Source organism: Cricetulus griseus, chromosome 8 (assembly GCF_003668045.3).
Source record: "Cricetulus griseus strain 17A/GY chromosome 8, alternate assembly CriGri-PICRH-1.0, whole genome shotgun sequence".
NCBI classification, from domain to species: domain Eukaryota; kingdom Metazoa; phylum Chordata; class Mammalia; order Rodentia; family Cricetidae; genus Cricetulus; species Cricetulus griseus.
In genome coordinates this window covers 40,913,736-40,931,841 of record NC_048601.1, presented here as the reverse complement: position 1 = coordinate 40,931,841, position 18,106 = coordinate 40,913,736, and positions in this window count along the sequence as shown.

Here is an 18,106-nt window from a genome sequence, read left to right as displayed (position 1 = left end):
ATTGCTTCCTTGATAGCTATCAGCATTCATAATAATTCCTGTAGCTTTTGAAATCTTAAAAAAGCAAGACTACAAACATATTTCTTGCCTATAGTGAGTAAGTAGCTTTATGTACACAGATGATTACAAATATATCATTTCCAACCTCTATTTCCAGAGAAAAATATAACTTTCTTCCTGGCAATTTGAAGAGCTGTGTTGTGTAGTATCTTACATTGAATTACAATAAAAAGCAGATGTACAAAAACATATCTCTTACTAATGCTTCCATGAACCATGGTGCTTCACAGTGAGTGTCTGACATTTATGTATCTATGGTACATAGATATTCTACAAGCCTAGACACTAGGGAGAAATATACCCAGTGGGTATGCATGTATATTCTCTATTCTGTTTATAAACAGAGAGGTCACATGGTGGTGTTACATGTTGCTATGGTAACCTTGGAAAAACATATTCAGATCAGAATGTTCCCTGTTATGGTGATCATTTGTGAATATCAACCTGCCACTTTATTTATTTATTTATTTATTTGTTTGTTTGTTTGTTTGTTTGTTTGAGACAATGTTTCTTTTTTTAACCACCCTTGATGTCCGGGAATTCTCTCTATAGACCAGGCTGGCCTCCTATCTCTGCTGTCTGAGTTCTGGAATTGAAGGTTTGCCACTACCACCTGGCCACATGCCAGTTTTAATTGTATCATTTGTGTTGGATGAATTTTATAACTAGACCACAGCCTTAATTATTATCCATTCATTTTTTTTTCTCAACAGACATCTAGAATTATCTCATGTATCACGTAATGTTCAGGTCTGGGGAATCTGGACAGTTAAAACTCGGAAAGCTTGAAGTTGACTGTAAAGATAGATAATTCATTAGTTATTCATTGACACTTAAAGAATAATTAAGGAAATGAGAAAACAATATCAGAAATTTAAAATCATGAAAAATATATCAATATTTACATATTTCTAAAACCACACTTCTCTAAGAAATAAAAAAAATAATTGTCCTGTCTGATCACTAGGTAAAGCTCTTTCAACCTGAGAAAATGTTACAAAGAAAAATATAAATCTATTAAATGAGTCTATTTTCTATGCTTTGCATCAGACTTTGCATAACTTTCACAAGTGACTTGCAGCTAGACCACCAGCATGACTGGTTTGTTTTACTTTTCTTTCTCTCTCTCTCTTTTTTTTTTTGGTTTTTTGAGACAGGGTTTCTCTGTGTAGCTTTGGAGCCTATCCTGGCACTCGCTCTGGAGACCAGGCTGGCCTCGAACTCACAGAGATCCACCTGCCTCTGCCTCTTGGGTGCTGGGATTAAAGGCCTGTGCCACCAATGCCCAGCTTGTTTTTCATTTTGTTGTATAGCAACAGGAACTTTTCCTTCATTTATCAATAACAAACATCTAAAAATACAACTTCAAGCTTCACTTCTCAGGCCAACTTAGCCAATATTTGCTATATCTCAACCTGATGGTATAGAATGGCAACTCCCATGTAATTTTTGACATTATAAGAGCATCTACTCCCTATGCAGTACATGGTTCCCCTCCAGCCCATAGCCTGATTCCTTTTACTCACATATATGGGTTTCAGGGATACTAGAATTTGGTGCTTCTCATTATAGGAATTGGAAACTATTGTCTAGTTTTCTCTGCTCCCTTCAACTCAAGATCATTCACAATGATTGGTGCAGTTGTATCCCAAGACAAACTTTTATCAACCTAACACTGAAATTCAAATTTCATATAATTTTCATGGGACACAGGATACTTCATTAGTTCTAATTATCTGGAAATACAAAAGTACATTATTTTAAAACATGATATTCATATCCTACAAGATTCCTCTTTTGAGATCCCAATGACCAATGCAACTGTACTCTGAGGCAGATCTTTGAGGGGTAATTAAAGGTAAGTTGAGAACATAATAGTTCAAGAGAGGAGATACTGTCCTTCAAGTTAGAAAGAGACCCTCACCAGAATCTGAATGATCCAGCACTTTGGACCTGAACGTCTAACATCCACCATTACAATAAAACATTTTGTAACACTTTAGCTATCCAGTTTGTATGATTTTGCTTTGGGAAGATGCTCATAGCTCAGTGACCATAAAGAACAAGTGGTAGAGTGGATTTGACATTCTTTTTATCCACATACGCATATTGTGTTTATACTTCTGGAATCCATAAGAAGCAGTGATTGTTTCATTCTATTTTGAATTTAGAAACTTAAATATATCTAATGGTGTAGAGACAGTCCATGTTGAGCCATGTGTGCATGTTGGCGGGTGAAAGGAGAGAGAGGGGGAAGGGAGAGAAAGAGAAAGTAAGAGGAGAGAGAAAAAAAGAGAAAAGAGAGAGAGATCCTTTTGCTCCTATTTCCACTGAAAGTTCTTATTCTCCAGGTCATAACACACAAATCAAAAATTAAATAGGAAACTGTACAAGCAGAGGAGTTTTTAAATGTTGTCTAGAATATAAATGGACACAAAATCCTTACAAATAAATAATTTCTGATCTTCTCATTCTCCTTTATCCTTTCTCCAATCACCATTTCAAGATATTTAGTTAATTTCCAGAGAAAAATCTTTTAAATAAATTTCAAGATTCCTTTTGAAAATATTAACCATATTAGAATGGAAGGCTAAGAAGACAGTCTATCACACTGCTGAGTTTGGATTCCCTAGAGGCCCAGCCTTTACTGTTATTATTTAACACATTTGTCCTGTGTATGTATACATTGTTTTTTCTATCCTTTGTATGTAGTATTTCTAGTTGAAGGGATCTGCTTACTATGGTGTGCTCCCCTCTGGACCCCAGCTTAAGCACAGACCACACCTAAACACCAATTTCCAAAGACAAAGAGATCTTTACTAAGCAAGGCAAAGAGACCAGGTGACTGAATCTGAATGGGGCAAACATAGCAGCAAAAACTTTGCAGGTATTAATTTTAAGAAGGAAAGGGAGAATGTTTGTGTTAGAATGAGTTAGGATGGGTTGGTAAGTTTTAATTGAATGGACAAATGGAGATTTTTGATGGTGAACCTTGATGTTGTGATAGTTGGACTTTGATGATCAGTCTCAGGATTAAGTCTGGCATAAGAAAGAGACAAGGGAGGGAATAGACCTTGGAGGTTAGCTTTAGAAATGTAAGCTAACTGTTTAGCAAGGGAAAGGTAGGACCTGCCAGCACTATGTCACTAGGGACTTTTCACTAGTCACTTGACATAACCACTAAGAACCCTTCAATGCTATAGTCTTTTAATGAAACTCACTTAACAATGCATCTTGCTTAGTGCTTAGGAAAATACCAACCAAACTAGGCTCTTTAGTATGGACTCATAAGTTTGCCCTTTTAAAAGCCATCTGCTGTGTCACTGATAAAACCATGCTTTCTTCTCTTCTGTTATCACTGTTACAAAGAATAATGTACTATGTGACTATTTCACTTAGTATCCATAACCAATACCCAGGGTCTATTCTAGTCAGAAAACAAAACAGAACAACATATTTAAAAAGGAATTATTTTTCAAGTTTTCTCTTTTATCCTGCATTGAACAAGCTGTCCTGTCTATTTTCATAGGCAATCAGAAAGAATGAAATGTTCACCTCACTCATCACCTCTCTGCTGTGTTGTTTTAGCATCTGTGGAGGAAAGGGTTTCCCTTATCTTTCTCTCTTCCTAAGCACCATACCTCTTCATTCCCATGGATGGGGGAAGAGTCTTTGTTAAATACAAAGTGACTAACTTTGTCAGGCTTTGAAAGCATTTTTTCCATAATGAATATGAACTGCTTAGAAAGAAGGTATATCATAATGAAAAGATGATTTTTTCTTTAAAAAAACAAAACAAACAAAAACTTACAAAATTTCCAAAGGCTAATTGGAGGGCATCCTGTCTGTGGGCTCAGGTCATTTGTGACTCAAAGAAAACAGAAAGCTGTTTTTTTCAATAAAACACTCAAGGCTTAATTGCACTACAGTTTCTCAGACTTCCATGAAGTCCACTTCAATGTAAGAAGGTGGGAATCAGTTGAATGCAAAGGAATAGGCTGGGAAGAATGGGCTGAAACTGAAGGTTGGAAATTGAGCCTATGAGAAACATGTTCATATTGGTGAAGTAGAGCTTCATCCAGGTTTCTGTCATCTGAGTCTGTTCCCTTAAGAAACCTACATGTTGCAGCAACACAGAAAGATTGCACTCATCTTGAGACTGTTGCTTTTAATAGAAGCCTATGGACATTGAAGCAAAAGATTTTTTTTCCAGTCTCTAATTATCTGTTCAAGGGGAACTGTAACACCTGTTCTAAATTCTGTGTGAACACCTGAAAAATAAATGGCACAGAGTAACAAGAAATGATGGCTAACGAGTTATAACCTCATTGCCCAACAACACAAAGTAAAGCACAAGCCATGTGCAGACAGTTGAAGAAACACAAGAACAGAGAGAAGCTACACGAATAGACGGAGTGTTAAAAAAATAAAGCAATAAATACATGATGAGATGAAGTTAAGTGTGTATGATAGAAACCCACTCACACATGCATATGCTATTTTATGTGTATATTTTATATAAATACATATGAATGTATGTAGGTATATTCAATTGTATAAGTATATATTTAAATAGTAATTCCATAATATGATTGATGAAAATTAACATGTTCTCAATAATATAACATATTTATATTGAAAAGTTAATAGCATACATATAAAAGTGAGTTTGTGTATAATGTATATCAAAATTGGTTGTTCAGAAGAAACAGGAGTGGAAATGAGTCTGTAGAGAGACTTGCCTTTGAGACAGAGTGTTGGGACAGGATGCGGGGGGAAGATAGATTCTTTTTCCACTTTGCAGATTTGTGGATTGTTTCATTTTTAGCTCAGATAAGGGTTTTGTTGGCAGTAAAGCCTCTTACCAGGGTTTAAAAACACAAACTGTAGCTATTGTTCATGTGCTGTTTTTAAAAGAATTCCAAGAAATAATGAACAATCCCCTGAATCTGTGTCACTTCTTTAGGAGTTACAGGAGTGGTGTTTGTTAACCCCCAAGGATGCTCTAAGTTTCTAGAACACAGTGCAGTCCACCCTCTTGATTTGAGGTATCTGTTAAGTATGTATTCCGTGTATGTCGTATTTGTTTATGTGTGCATTTATGAGATACACATGCATGTGTGTTCATGTCTTTATGTATAGGTCAGACCTTGACACGAGGCATCTTACTTGATTATTCTCTACTGTGTCTACATGGACGAGGTCTCTCACTGAACCTGGACTTTACCAATTCAGTCTAGTCCAGTTAGCCTCTTTACAGCACAGGTCATCAGCAGTAGGATTATGAAATACCACTTTCTCAGGCTTTTCATGTGAGTACACAGGATCTGAACTCTTTTCCTCAAGTTTTTTTCAGCAACTCCTTTATCAACTGAAACAGTTTCCTGGCCCCAATTATGTGTTTGAAAACATATTACTTAATGAAGCTGTATAATTTCCTTGAGAAGTGCCCACTTTCCCAATCATCCACCTCAAATATATGTAAACATGCTGAGTTTAAAAACTGACATTCAAAGTCTTACTATGTGGTAAAACACACAATGTGCCAAGCAAATGTCTTCATTTCTTTGAGGGAAGTAAGATCTCTACAGGGTTTTATTTTCCTTGTCTTTTCACAAAGCTGGAGAATTGTCTTTTCAATTTTCATGTGTGTGGGAGTTAGAAAAATATAAATCCTTTCAAACCTGTTAAATTTGAAATTAAATATTAATGACTCAACCACAGCAATGGAAAACTGGAGTGGAAAGCATCCTTCATGATAGTGGATTAGACTGCCATAACCTAACTAAACTGTAAATCTTAATCTCCCATTCCCAAGGCCACAATTTGGCACTGAGAACATTTGCAGGTCTCCCAGTAATTGCAGTTAAATCCCTCAATCATAGTTTTTCCCAGCTTAAGAATTACAAAAATTTTCAAATGCCAAACTTAGCCTAGTAGACGGTAAGTATTCAACCATCCAGAAGTAACTAGACAATTCTTAACTATGTTTTTAAAATGTACTTATCCTTTTAGTTATGACTGTGAGGTGTGATTCATCAAAAGCACAATGAGAGGTTATCAAACTCTCATTTTGGCTAAGGAATGAGGAACATTACCCTCACTCAAGAGATAAATGTTTCAGGAAACTTCACAAAGACCTTAAGCAGAGACTCTACCCCATTTATCATTCCCAGTTTACAGATTGTACCAGCTGCCTGCGTCTAGAAAGAAACACAGGGAATGCAGCCAAAATTGAAGTTGATGACTTGTAGTGTTTAAACTTCCTGTCCAGCTTTATATGTTCATTCACCTTAGAAACTACTTTTAAAACTAGCCATGTTTGGGGATAAAATTTGATGCTGTGTTGAACTATTAAATAAATAAATAATGCGATGATTTTAACTTCAGGAACATTTATCACAAAACAAAAACAAGTTTCTTATATTATCTTAAATAGTGCATCTTGTTTGATGTCAGCATACTCTTTTATTCTTAGTGTATGCAGAAAGCCAATTTTATATCTGAATATAACCAAAAGGCTGAAAAGCAGTAAGCTACTTTTATTGTTTAATTTGTTTTGCTTTTATCAAACACTTCATCACTGTGTTAATAGAGCTAGACTGAAAATCACTGCGTAGTCTAGGCTGACCTTAAATTTATGGTGATCTTGCTTTGTCCATTTCCTATGCTCTGGGATTAAAAGCACAAGCCTTCATATCTGACTAAACCCTATGCCACGACCACCACTCAAGGCTATTTTCTTTGGATTAATCATTGGTTCTGATGTTACATTCTTTCATCTCACTTTGTGTTACCTGCCTACAATTACAGCATTTGGGAGGTAGAGACAGGAAGACCAAACGTTCAGCTATGTAGAAAATTCAAGATCAGTCTGGGATACATGAAATCTTGTTTCACAGATACAAGTAAATCTGGTGAGGTGGTGTGGTAAGTGAGATATTTGCTGTTCAAACATGGGGAGCTGAGTTCACATTCTCAGAAATCATGTAAGAAGGTGGTGTGAGACTCTGTGGTTATGCAGATGCTGGGGATGGGGTGAGAGCAGAGAGCAGAGAGCAGAAGCTCATTGTCTAATTCAGGTGGAGTAAAAGAGCCTGTCCAAAAATAAAAGTGGAAGGAAAGATACCCAACTTTTGGTCTCCATACACACATACACATACAACCACATACAGACAGGCACACTCACATACCACACAAATAAAGCACAGCACAAACATTTTTATTGGACATTATTCTATTTTCTATATATCCTGGGGTTCATAATTTTTCCCCTTCTGAAATACAAGGTTATTGAGAGCAGGGACTTTATCCTGTCTGATTCACTGTTGTGGTCTGGGCACCTAGCCGAATGCATGTGTGTTGACAGATATCTATCCCTGTGACAAAAATACCTGATATGAACAACTTCTGAGAAATGAAATTATAAGTGGCTTGGTTTCAGAGGTTTCTGTTCATGGTTGCATGGCTCTATGGCCTTACACACATGGTGTCATAGTGTATGGTAGTGGGGCATGTTACAGAGAAGATTCATACTTCATGCTGGCCATGAGAGAAAGAGAAAGAGATAAAATAGCTATAATATTCCCTGTCAGAGCATGCTCCCAAAGACTTGGCTTCCATCCACTGGACGGTATATCTCGTAGAGGTCCCACTGCCTCCTAGTAATGTCATGCCCTGGCCAAGCCTTTAACATATGGGCTATGGAAGTCTATGAACATAATGTATTTGGATTTAAGATTCAAACCACAAGCCTGGTGTATAGTATACATTCAACATAGATTTTTCAATAAATGAATGAATGGTTAGACGGATGAGTGGCTAAAATGCTTTAACTGCAATCGTTTCAAATACTGATTTATTGTTTTTATATGGTTTTTATAGCCAAGAAAATAAATCATTCAAAATTTGAGGCTGCTTTTATGGATTTTTATTTCAAGGGCCATAAAATAAAAATTAAGTACATATTGGGTATTAAATTAGAAGTAGCACTCATTTTATTTTTTACAGGCTGAATTTATTTATTGAAGTTTTAAATAATTTCTGTAACTTTGGAATTTATCCTTTCCATTTTCATTCCAAAACCCTATTCAGTATGAACACTTCACTAGTAGTAATTTTGGTAGATGTTAAAGTCCAGAATGAAAAAGAGTCTTTGCGATTATACATCTAAGAGTTTCACTGAAGAATGGGGTAAAATACATGCAAAATAATCACAATGCCTGGCATTGGTGGCACAGACCTTTAGTCCCAGCACTCAGGAGGCAGAGGCAGGCAGATTTCTAGACCAGCCTGATCTATAAGAGCTAGTTCCAGGGCAGCCTCCAAAGCCACAGAGAAACCATGTCTCAAAAAATCCACCCCCCAAAAAAAATCACAAATGACTGAGATGTAATATTCAGATAACCACAGACAATGTGTTCTTGGACATAAAAAGAAGAATGGCTCCAGTCCTTTGGTGGACCATTCTGGATTTCCCTCAGTCTTCCTATGAAAGCTGTGGTCAACTGTGTCAACATCACTGTAGCCAGTGCTTTATATCATTTCTGTGAAGAGAGTAAATTGATGCTGCAGGTGGGTGACAAGGTAATGACTGCTTTCAAGAAAAGCAAACAGGAGCTAAGAAGGAAAGTCTATCTGACAGTAAAAATTTGACACTAAAAGATGGGATTTTTTTATGCTGGAGATAATGTAGGAGATATAATAAATAATGAAAGTGAAATGTTCTAGCATCACATAAGCTGGTGTAAAGGAATGTGTAAACTGGTAGCCTTTGCAGCCCAGGATTGCATTGAATACAGGCAACACTTCATGATACCATAGTGTACTTATAAAATACAATACACCTATAAATACCTATAAAGTATTTTGTTCAAAAAGTAGTATTTGTTAATAGTTTGGCTACTTTCCTTTCTGAATATTCAATTTTTATTATTACTTGGTTTATGTATTCATTTTACATTCTGACCTCAGTTTCCCCTACCTCCTCTCCTCCCACCACTCCTCTTCTTGCCCCTGCATCCATTCCTCCTCCGTTTCTGTTCAGAAAGGAGCAGGCATCCCATGGATGTCAACAAAGAATGGCATATCAAGTTGCTATAATATGAAGCAGCTCCCCTTGTGTTAAGGTTGGGCAATGCAATCTAGTATAAGGAATAGGCTCCCAAGAGCCAGCCAAAGCATTAGCGACATCCCCTGCTCCCATTGTTATGAGTCCCACAAGTAGTCCAAGCTACAAAACTGTCATATATATATGTAGAGGACCTAAGTCAGTCCCATGTAGGCTGTTTGGTTGATAGGTTAAACTCTGTGAGTTCCTATGAGCCTGGTTAGTTGTTTCTGTGGGTTTTCTTGTGATGTCTTTGAGCACTCTGACTCCTACAATACTTCCTTCCTCTCTTCAGCAGGAAAAATAGAAAAAAGGGAAGATTTCATGCCCTGGACTGATTTCCATGTTCATTACTTAACAACTGAGCTCTAGAGATGATGAAAGGGAAAAGCTGAAGATATTTCTGTAAGAGGGGTTTTTAATTCCTCTTAACCTGGTTAATTTTTATAATTAGATTTAATGGCAAAAGAAATTTAAAGTGACAACACAGAAAATGGAGTTGCTTACCAAAAAGGTACCCCCTACTATATGATAAGAAGAAATGATAATAAATACATGCCTTTCTCTTCCAGGTGCATATTTTTAAGAAATAGCTTTGTTGCATACAAGTCTTAAAATTATACAAAATTAAAACAAAATGACTAAAGTTGGTACAGGTTATAAATCCAGTAACTTAATTTCCCCTTGCTATTTAATCAATACAAGATTAGTGCTTTCTTAAAATTTGTAACCCCTATAATTGTCACTTTCTTTTTAAGTATATTGAGAATATGTCATGCTTTGAAGCCCTGTCTGGCCCAGTACTTGCTGAGTAAATAAGTCAAGACTCAAGCTTACAACAACCCCCCTTCCCTTGCCCACTGAATGCTGGGATTATAGGCATGCTCCACCACACTCAGCCTTTTAACTGAATTCTGTGAACTGAATTTTCTTGTTCTCCACCTCTACTGCTATTAGTAACCAGATAAATTGACTATTTGGGAAGAATTGATGCTTTTAGGCACAGTTGGATACAAACATGTATTTGAAATTGACATGGAAAGAAAGTTTAATGACATGATTTTTCCAGCAGTATTAAACAACATAATTAAATTTTGATTTTAATGTTAATATAAAAATATGCCAAAGGCAAAAGAAGAAATGATTTATAAACTAAGGATGTCCTTGTACTAGAGATCTGGTCACAAACTAAGGAAGAGTGAAGACAGTACTGACACCTCAGTACTTCCTTGAATTACCTCAAATTGCACTCATGCATTTCAACAATTAATTCCATTCCTGCCTTGCATAGTTCATGTATACTTAAAACTACAGTGTACATGGGCAGTGAAATGGCCCAGTGAGTAAAGACATTTGTTACCAAGCCTGATAATGTGAATTCCATCCTTGGAACCCACATGGCAGAAAAGGAGAACCAACTCTTAGAAGTTGTCATCTGACCACATTCACACTTTAGCACACACATATCGAAATACATACACACACACACACACACACACACAAACACACAAACACACCTGGCATTTACAAGTTTTTTCTATAGATCACTGAATTTTAAAAATAAACACAGAAAAATCAATATAATTAAAATCATGTAATACAACAGCATTTTCAACCTCTATCTTGGTGCACCCTTAAAAGTGACCATGATCACTTTTACATGCCTACTCTTAGTAGACAGAGTTCACAGCATTCACACAATCACAGCATTGTCTCTGGGCCAATGTATAAAAGGTGTGTGTGTGTGTGTGTGTGTGTGTGTGTGTGTGTGTGTGTGTGTGTGTGTGTGTGTGTGTAATCTCACAGATCATGCCACATATTTCATTCTGAAACATGTCTTTTGCACCAAATAATGTTTCATGAAAACCTTTCTATTTGCAGCTCAGGGCATTTTTACACACCTGCCCCTAGGCTGCAATGCTGCCATGCCAAGGCTCAGTGAGATGAAGCAGAAAGACGCCTGAAATTTCAGTTTCCACTGGGGCAACACCTGACTCCAGGAGAGACCACAAGCAGGGACCACCTGGGCACAACCCAGAAATGGACCATCCAAGGGGAAAGTACCTAATGTTCCAAAGAAAATTACTAACTTTCAAACCATTATGGACAGGGTCACCTGATGTCCCTTTGCCTAAGCTCACATGCATCCCTTTTCACGAAGACAACCCTAGACGAATGTCAGCCAATCATCATCTTGAAGCCTGAAAATCCCCTCAACCCCAACCTCTACTATGACAAAAGCCCCACTGCACCTGGGCGAGGCACTCTCTGCTATCAACCACTGTGTTGGACAGATGAAGAGTAGAGCTTGAGCTTTAATAAAGACTAATTGCTTTTACATTTGGGATCTGTCTCCTTGTTGGTCTTTGGGAAAGTCCAAAATCTAGGCATAACATTATCACTTTTGATGTTAGCAGACTGAACACATAGACTTAGAAAGGTCACAAATATTCAATCTCTTTGACTTGGATTTAAAAAATCTAAACATGCATTGTGATTTGATCTCTTTACTTTTTTCCCTTCAATTCCCAGATGTTATGTTATATTCTAGATAATCCCGCTGAATACAACATTAAAGTTACTTGATGAGAGGAATTTGGTCAAAGTATCCAAATCCTACAGGGCTATTAATATAGAAACTGGCAATCTTTTCTGAAGTGTTTAGACAGTCTTGCATTTACAAAGTGTGGTACAGCCTGCTTAGCTTTACTATAAGTAAGAAGTGGGAAACATCTATTTAATATTTTTTCTGTATGTCTATTTGAGAAAAGGACAAAAAAGTTATTGCTGTATAATGTGTGTAACTCTGCCAAAGAGTCCTGTGAATTAATCTTGCTTAGTGGACTGTGGTTACCTAAGAGCAATAACTATCAAACCCTATCATGGATAACAGTCAATATTTGTGCAGTGATTCAGCCATTGTCTCTTCTGTCAGGTATCATTCATGGATCATGTCATTTCCTCCCTAAATCTAATCAAAGCTCACAGTCCTCTCAAGACAGCCCTCTGAACATCTGTAGTCATTCTGATGGAGTCACTCAGGAGATAGAATCCATTTTCCACACCAGGATCATTTGATATTTTCTAAAGTGGTCGACATATCCCTTCCAACACTCTGTAAACTCATCCCTGGTTTAATGAGTTGCATTGGAATGAAACAAAGAAAACTTAATACAATTACACAAACTTTATAACATCCAAAAAGAAGACAGTGCTCAAACATGTTTTTCTCAAGCCCAATATTAGGAAATCATATGTGGTTTGAATATAAATGCATCGTGTGTTACAACATGCTTACATTCTGTTGCAAAGATTGTATTTCCCTCCTGAACCAAGGCAAAGAGATCAAACTGTATGCAAAGGTTGTTACCCATGGCAGATTCACAAGTCTAGAAGAATAGAAAAGAGTATTAGTCACACTGCTCCATCAGTACTTAATTTAATGTTCTTTTCAAGACCTGCAAGAGACCAGATTTTAAACAAATTGAAAACTTAAAGAACCATGGAATAGCAACAACTTCATTTCCTTTCTTCAAGAAAGAGTTTGGCTTTCTTTTTTTTATGACTGCCATCCCTACTGACTTTTGCAGGATAGTGTGTGTGTGTGTGTGTGTGTGTGTGTGTGTGTGTGTGTGTGTGTGTGTGTGTGTGCATGTGTGTGCATTTGTGCATGTATGTTCGAGGATTTTGAAAACAAATTGTTGTCAGCACTATAAGGTAACAAGAACAGTCCTTTGCTGAAATGCCTACATGAAATTTGTTTTGTACATGCTTCCTTTATAGTAATGTTATTTATTATTATGTTCCACATACTATTCTCTTTATGTAGTATGCTTTCATTAAAAGTTTATTTTATTTTTGTTGTAAATTATTATAGTCTTGTTTTGATTATACATGCTTATTATTGTATTATCAGCCTCTTTTACTCTGCATTGCTTTCATGTCAGGCAATGAGTTGAAAACATCAGTATTTGTTTCATTCCTTTGGTCACAGGGGTATTTTTCTTTTAATTTTTTGAAACTTGGTTTCTCAGTTTAACAGTCCGGACTTTCCTGGGACTAGCTCTGCAGACTAGACTGTCCTCGAACTCATAGAGATCTGCCTGTCTCTGCCTCCCAAGTCAGAAATGGATATTTTATAAGTGATGATTTTTCTAATGTTTGTTATACCATAAAGATAAATCATAAGAAACCATTCTCTTAGAATTTATATTCTTGTGGGATAATAAAAATAGAGAAAGGGATAATATTATTTGAGTATATTTTCTAATAATGTTATTTATTCTTTTGAAACGTTGCCCTAAGTTTGAAACTTTAAAGTGGAAGGTTGTCCACTGGGAGTGGAAACTTAGAAAGAATTAACGTAGTACTTATAGGGCCTGGAAACTCTTTGGCTTCTTATATCTTTCCCTTTTGTGTATCATATTGTGTGGGTCTCTCTTTTCCTTGTGGGTCATTGGCCACAGGCCCATGAGGACAAAGGGAGAAGAATCAGAGAGCAAAGTTCAGACAACTGTGAGCATGATGGGAGCTTCCTAGAGTCAGCTTCAGAGAGACAACTCAGTTTATTGAAGCAATGGGGCTAGCTTATAGAGCTGGAGTCAGGGGGAGGGGAGGACTAACAAACACGGGGGGAATATACATGATTTGCATATGCAGACCTAATTGAAGACAGACAAATATTAATGGTTCACCAATTCAAATACCAGAGCTTGCAGCAGAAAGAGGAAAATGTATGTGCTGAGTAATACAGTCTTCACAGGGAGCTCTGTGCAGAGTTATCCTGCAAATAATGTCAGACATCCAAGCCTAGAGACACTGTCCAAATAAGGTCAGGCAGAGAAGGGAGTCCTGCTGAGAAAGGGAGTTCTCCATTTTGTACAGAGTTCATAGAGCTATCCAGACATGATGAACTATAACCTTAAATGCAGGGTTCTCCAACAGTATTGCTGCTGCAATTCTGTGTGTAGTCTTCATTATACCCAAGTTAACATCAAGTCCATGTCCTTGAATTTCAAGAAATATCACATGTATAAAGCTATTTTTATAACTAGTCCAGATTCATGTACTTTGTTTCAGCAGAGAAAAGTGAGCTAATAAAATATACAGGAGATGAAAGTGACATATGAAATGATCAGGATAACAAAAAGGTAGGTAGTTGAGATAGTTGAGATAGAAAGTAGATGAGCCAATGTGTGTCCAGGAAAAGTCTCTCTAACAGGAAAGGTTTGATCTGGGTGTTGAAGCACAAAAGATGGTGTGTGATTAAAAGAGTATTGGGTTGTCCTCAGACCATTACTCTTGACATGTCAAAGGGATGGAAAAAGGGTGAATAGATGACACAGATCTCAGTTTCTTGGCAGACTGGGTTGGGGAAGGATGAGAATGTATTCTTCTTAGCTTTTTCCTCTTTTGAGAGAAGTTTAAAGAATGATTATAGCTAAAAAATAAAATTAGTGGGTAGAATATAGTGAAAACTAAAGAAGAGAGAATGGTTTATAGTGGGATTAATGTTGAAGGGGTGATGAACTGATTAGGACAATGTAGAACTTCAAGGTGAGTACTGAAAATCAAATTGAGATTTTGTTTTAATGATATAAAGTGAGACATGTTGTCTCACTCCACCACCACCTCCACAGTATTCAGTAATTTGAAGTATAGACCTTAAGTAATACACTCATATATTTAACCATACTTGGTAATTTGCCAAGAACAATGATGAAAGACAAAGTCTAAGGGACTTGAGTATACTTGTAAGAAACTGATTGTAGTGATTGGTCATGTATCTGGAATGGATAAGAAGAGAAAGGAGGCTACTTGACGACTTATGACTCTTAGCCCAGTACTTGTGAGGCTGAGACAGGAAGATTACTATGAGTTCCCAGCCAGCCTGAACTACAGAGACGTACCCTGTGTCAACAAACATATAAACAAAAGGCATCAGAAGAGAGGTGAGAATGTGATGAGAGTAGTGGATGGAAAGTCAAATGATGCAAGGAAGCCTATTGGGAGCTACTAGAGATAGAAAAAATATATGAAGCAAGAATTCCAGTGATGGAATAAAAAAATAATATGATTTATTGGGAGAGTAATGACTGAAATACAGATTAAAGAGCTTTGAAGTGTGTTTACTGTTAATGGCCATAGGAGTGGATAATAAAGTATTCAGGACAGAATTTCTTCATCTAAATAGTTTAAGGAGCAGATAGAGTTTTTGCAGAGACTAAGGCATTGGAATCCTCATCTATATCAATGTCAAAGTCAGTAACAGGTATGATAAAAGGAATGATGGGATAGGAGGGAAAGCTATATACACCAAAGACTGAAGGCAGCTAAATCTTAAAGGATTATTCACCCAATCCAGTTAACTGGAATAATAAATGTTGTCACATAGTAAACGAAGCTCATATCTGTCATCACCAGAACATGCTTCCTTCCAGGAGCTTATGTGTACATGACATAGCTTACAAAAAGTAGAAAAGAAAGAATATACCTATTTAATAACAAACACCAGAGGATTTCCATTTGGTCATCTGGCCTTATTGTCACTTCAAATGCTGTGCTAAGCCAGCAAAGTGCTAATCCTACTTCCTGACCATATTTCTTGTCATTCATTAGCTCTTGAGCTCAGTTATTATCTTCCTGGAATCCTGACCATTCTTTGTTTTATCACCATCAAAATTTTGCTCTGACTCCCCTTCTCCCCACTCCTTCTTGATTAATATGGTCTCAAACATTTTAGAACATTTTATTATTTTCTAAGCAATTTTGCAAATAAATAACTCTTACATTTCCAAGTATACTATATGGTCTTTAGGGTTAATAATACTGTTATTTTACTTCTGTGACCAACTCAAATTGCTCAAGGATTTTAACTACACAATCTAAAAATTCAACTTTTTGATTAAGTATGTCAGCAGGCAAAAGGAAAGTAAAAAATTTCATTTATGCCCTGCATTCTCTAAACCATGACGGGCACCTAAAGTTCTATTCTGCCAATAAATAATAAATTTCAGAACAGAGACAAAATTAAAAAGGTTTCATAGTGGACATTTTGTATTTGGGCAAATTGAACTTAATCAGGAGTCTTCAAATTTATATAGGATGCACTATTATACTTGTAGGGAGATGCTTATCCAGTAATCTACTTTATTATTTAAGGGGAACTCTTAAATGCCAAAACCTTATGAAGTTCAATAATTAAAGCCAAGAAAATGTTCTATCTTATTATTGAGGTCCTTGGAAATTGAAGGCAATTTCATGAAAGGGAATATTAATAATAAGAGAGGAGGAATGGAAAGATAAGAGCTTGCATGGCTACTTCCAACAGGTTTTGAAATTTAGGGAGTTTATGTTGGTTTTGTCCCACTGGCTTGTATCTTTATCTTGTTTTCATATTATCGTTAGTAAGAGTGGATAGCTACAGATGCATCATGGGGAATTGGGGAAAAAGAAAAAAAAATACTTTTGTCTTCAGGTCTATTCTAAACCAGTTCCTTTCTCATGGTGTTTTCCTCAGAGAATAAGACCCTAATGACTAACTCTTAAACGGATCTACGTTCCTTTCTTTCCACACAAAAGTTCTCAAATTGTAGTTATGTGATTAATGGATGCTGTCATAAGTTATATGAAATTATATTTTTTCAGATTTTACTTTTTCCCTCCATTTAATAGTCTGATTCATTTTAATGGCTATAATGTATTCTGGCAAAATCCATTTAATTTTGCATTATCTATATTGAATGCCTCTAATAAAAGTATTAATCAAAAAAGCATAGGAGACTATCATGAAAGTGATAAATGAGGCTTACTGTTTGTTTTATGAATCAGCCTCATTTTAATAATTTTGCAAATTTACATGTGTGGGATAAGAAACCTGAGACAGTTGAATGCCCTTGAATAAAACCACACCAACCAAACTGGTTATGAGGATGCAAAGTACCTTTTTATATTTTTGGTGTATTCTACTTCTAGTTGTGGATATAGGAAATTCATATTGAAAATGTTAACATAGAATTTCCTTCTAAGCAATGGAGATTATTTTAGTAAAAGTAGATAAATGTTAAAATACATACATTTGTAATGGAAGAAAATATTTTCCATTGGTTTATAGCTGAGCTTTTACATATAGTGTAGTTTTGTTCTCTTTGCTTCTATTTAAGTTGCTCATAGGATCTCAAATTAATAATGTTTTAAAATGGCAACATCAAATAAGTACTTATATAACACCTCTTAATGAGCCTGTCATGTAAAAGCTTTAAAGCTAATGTGTGTTCACACCCAAACTTTAAGTGCCTGTATTCCTGTTAAGATGGATAAAGGTCAATCTGGTCCTTTCTTTTTAATGCCTGCTGTACACATTAGCATCCCTTAGCACTGATGCTCTTGTGGTATCCGTAAGGCTATTTTGAAATATCCTGTCCTGTGGATTATAGTCAGCACAATGACTACAGAAAAATGTTAATTATTAAATATTTTACAATTGTAGATGTTTTATTTTAAAATAACTATACTTCTGTGTGTGTGCACATATGTGTGAGGAGAGCAGGTCTATACACACACACATACACAAACAGTATACATGTGGAGGACAGAGGACAATATACTGGAATCTATTCTCTTGCACAATATGGGTCCCAGGATTGAACTCAGTTAAGGATGAGAGAAAAGGGCCTTTAACCACTTAGACATCTCAGTAGATATACATATTGAAAATAACCTTAGTGATCAGTAACAATTTCTTAAATATATATGATGTATATATACTATATTTATCTGAGTGCTACAATGGCCTTAATACACTGTCACTCTACCACTGTCAATCTTGGACAATCTTCCCTTTTAATCCTGAGCGTAGTGCTGTTCACCCACCATTTTATATTTTCTCTAAAACTATTTGCAGTAAACTCCTCTTTGGATGTTTAGAAGTACTTGGCT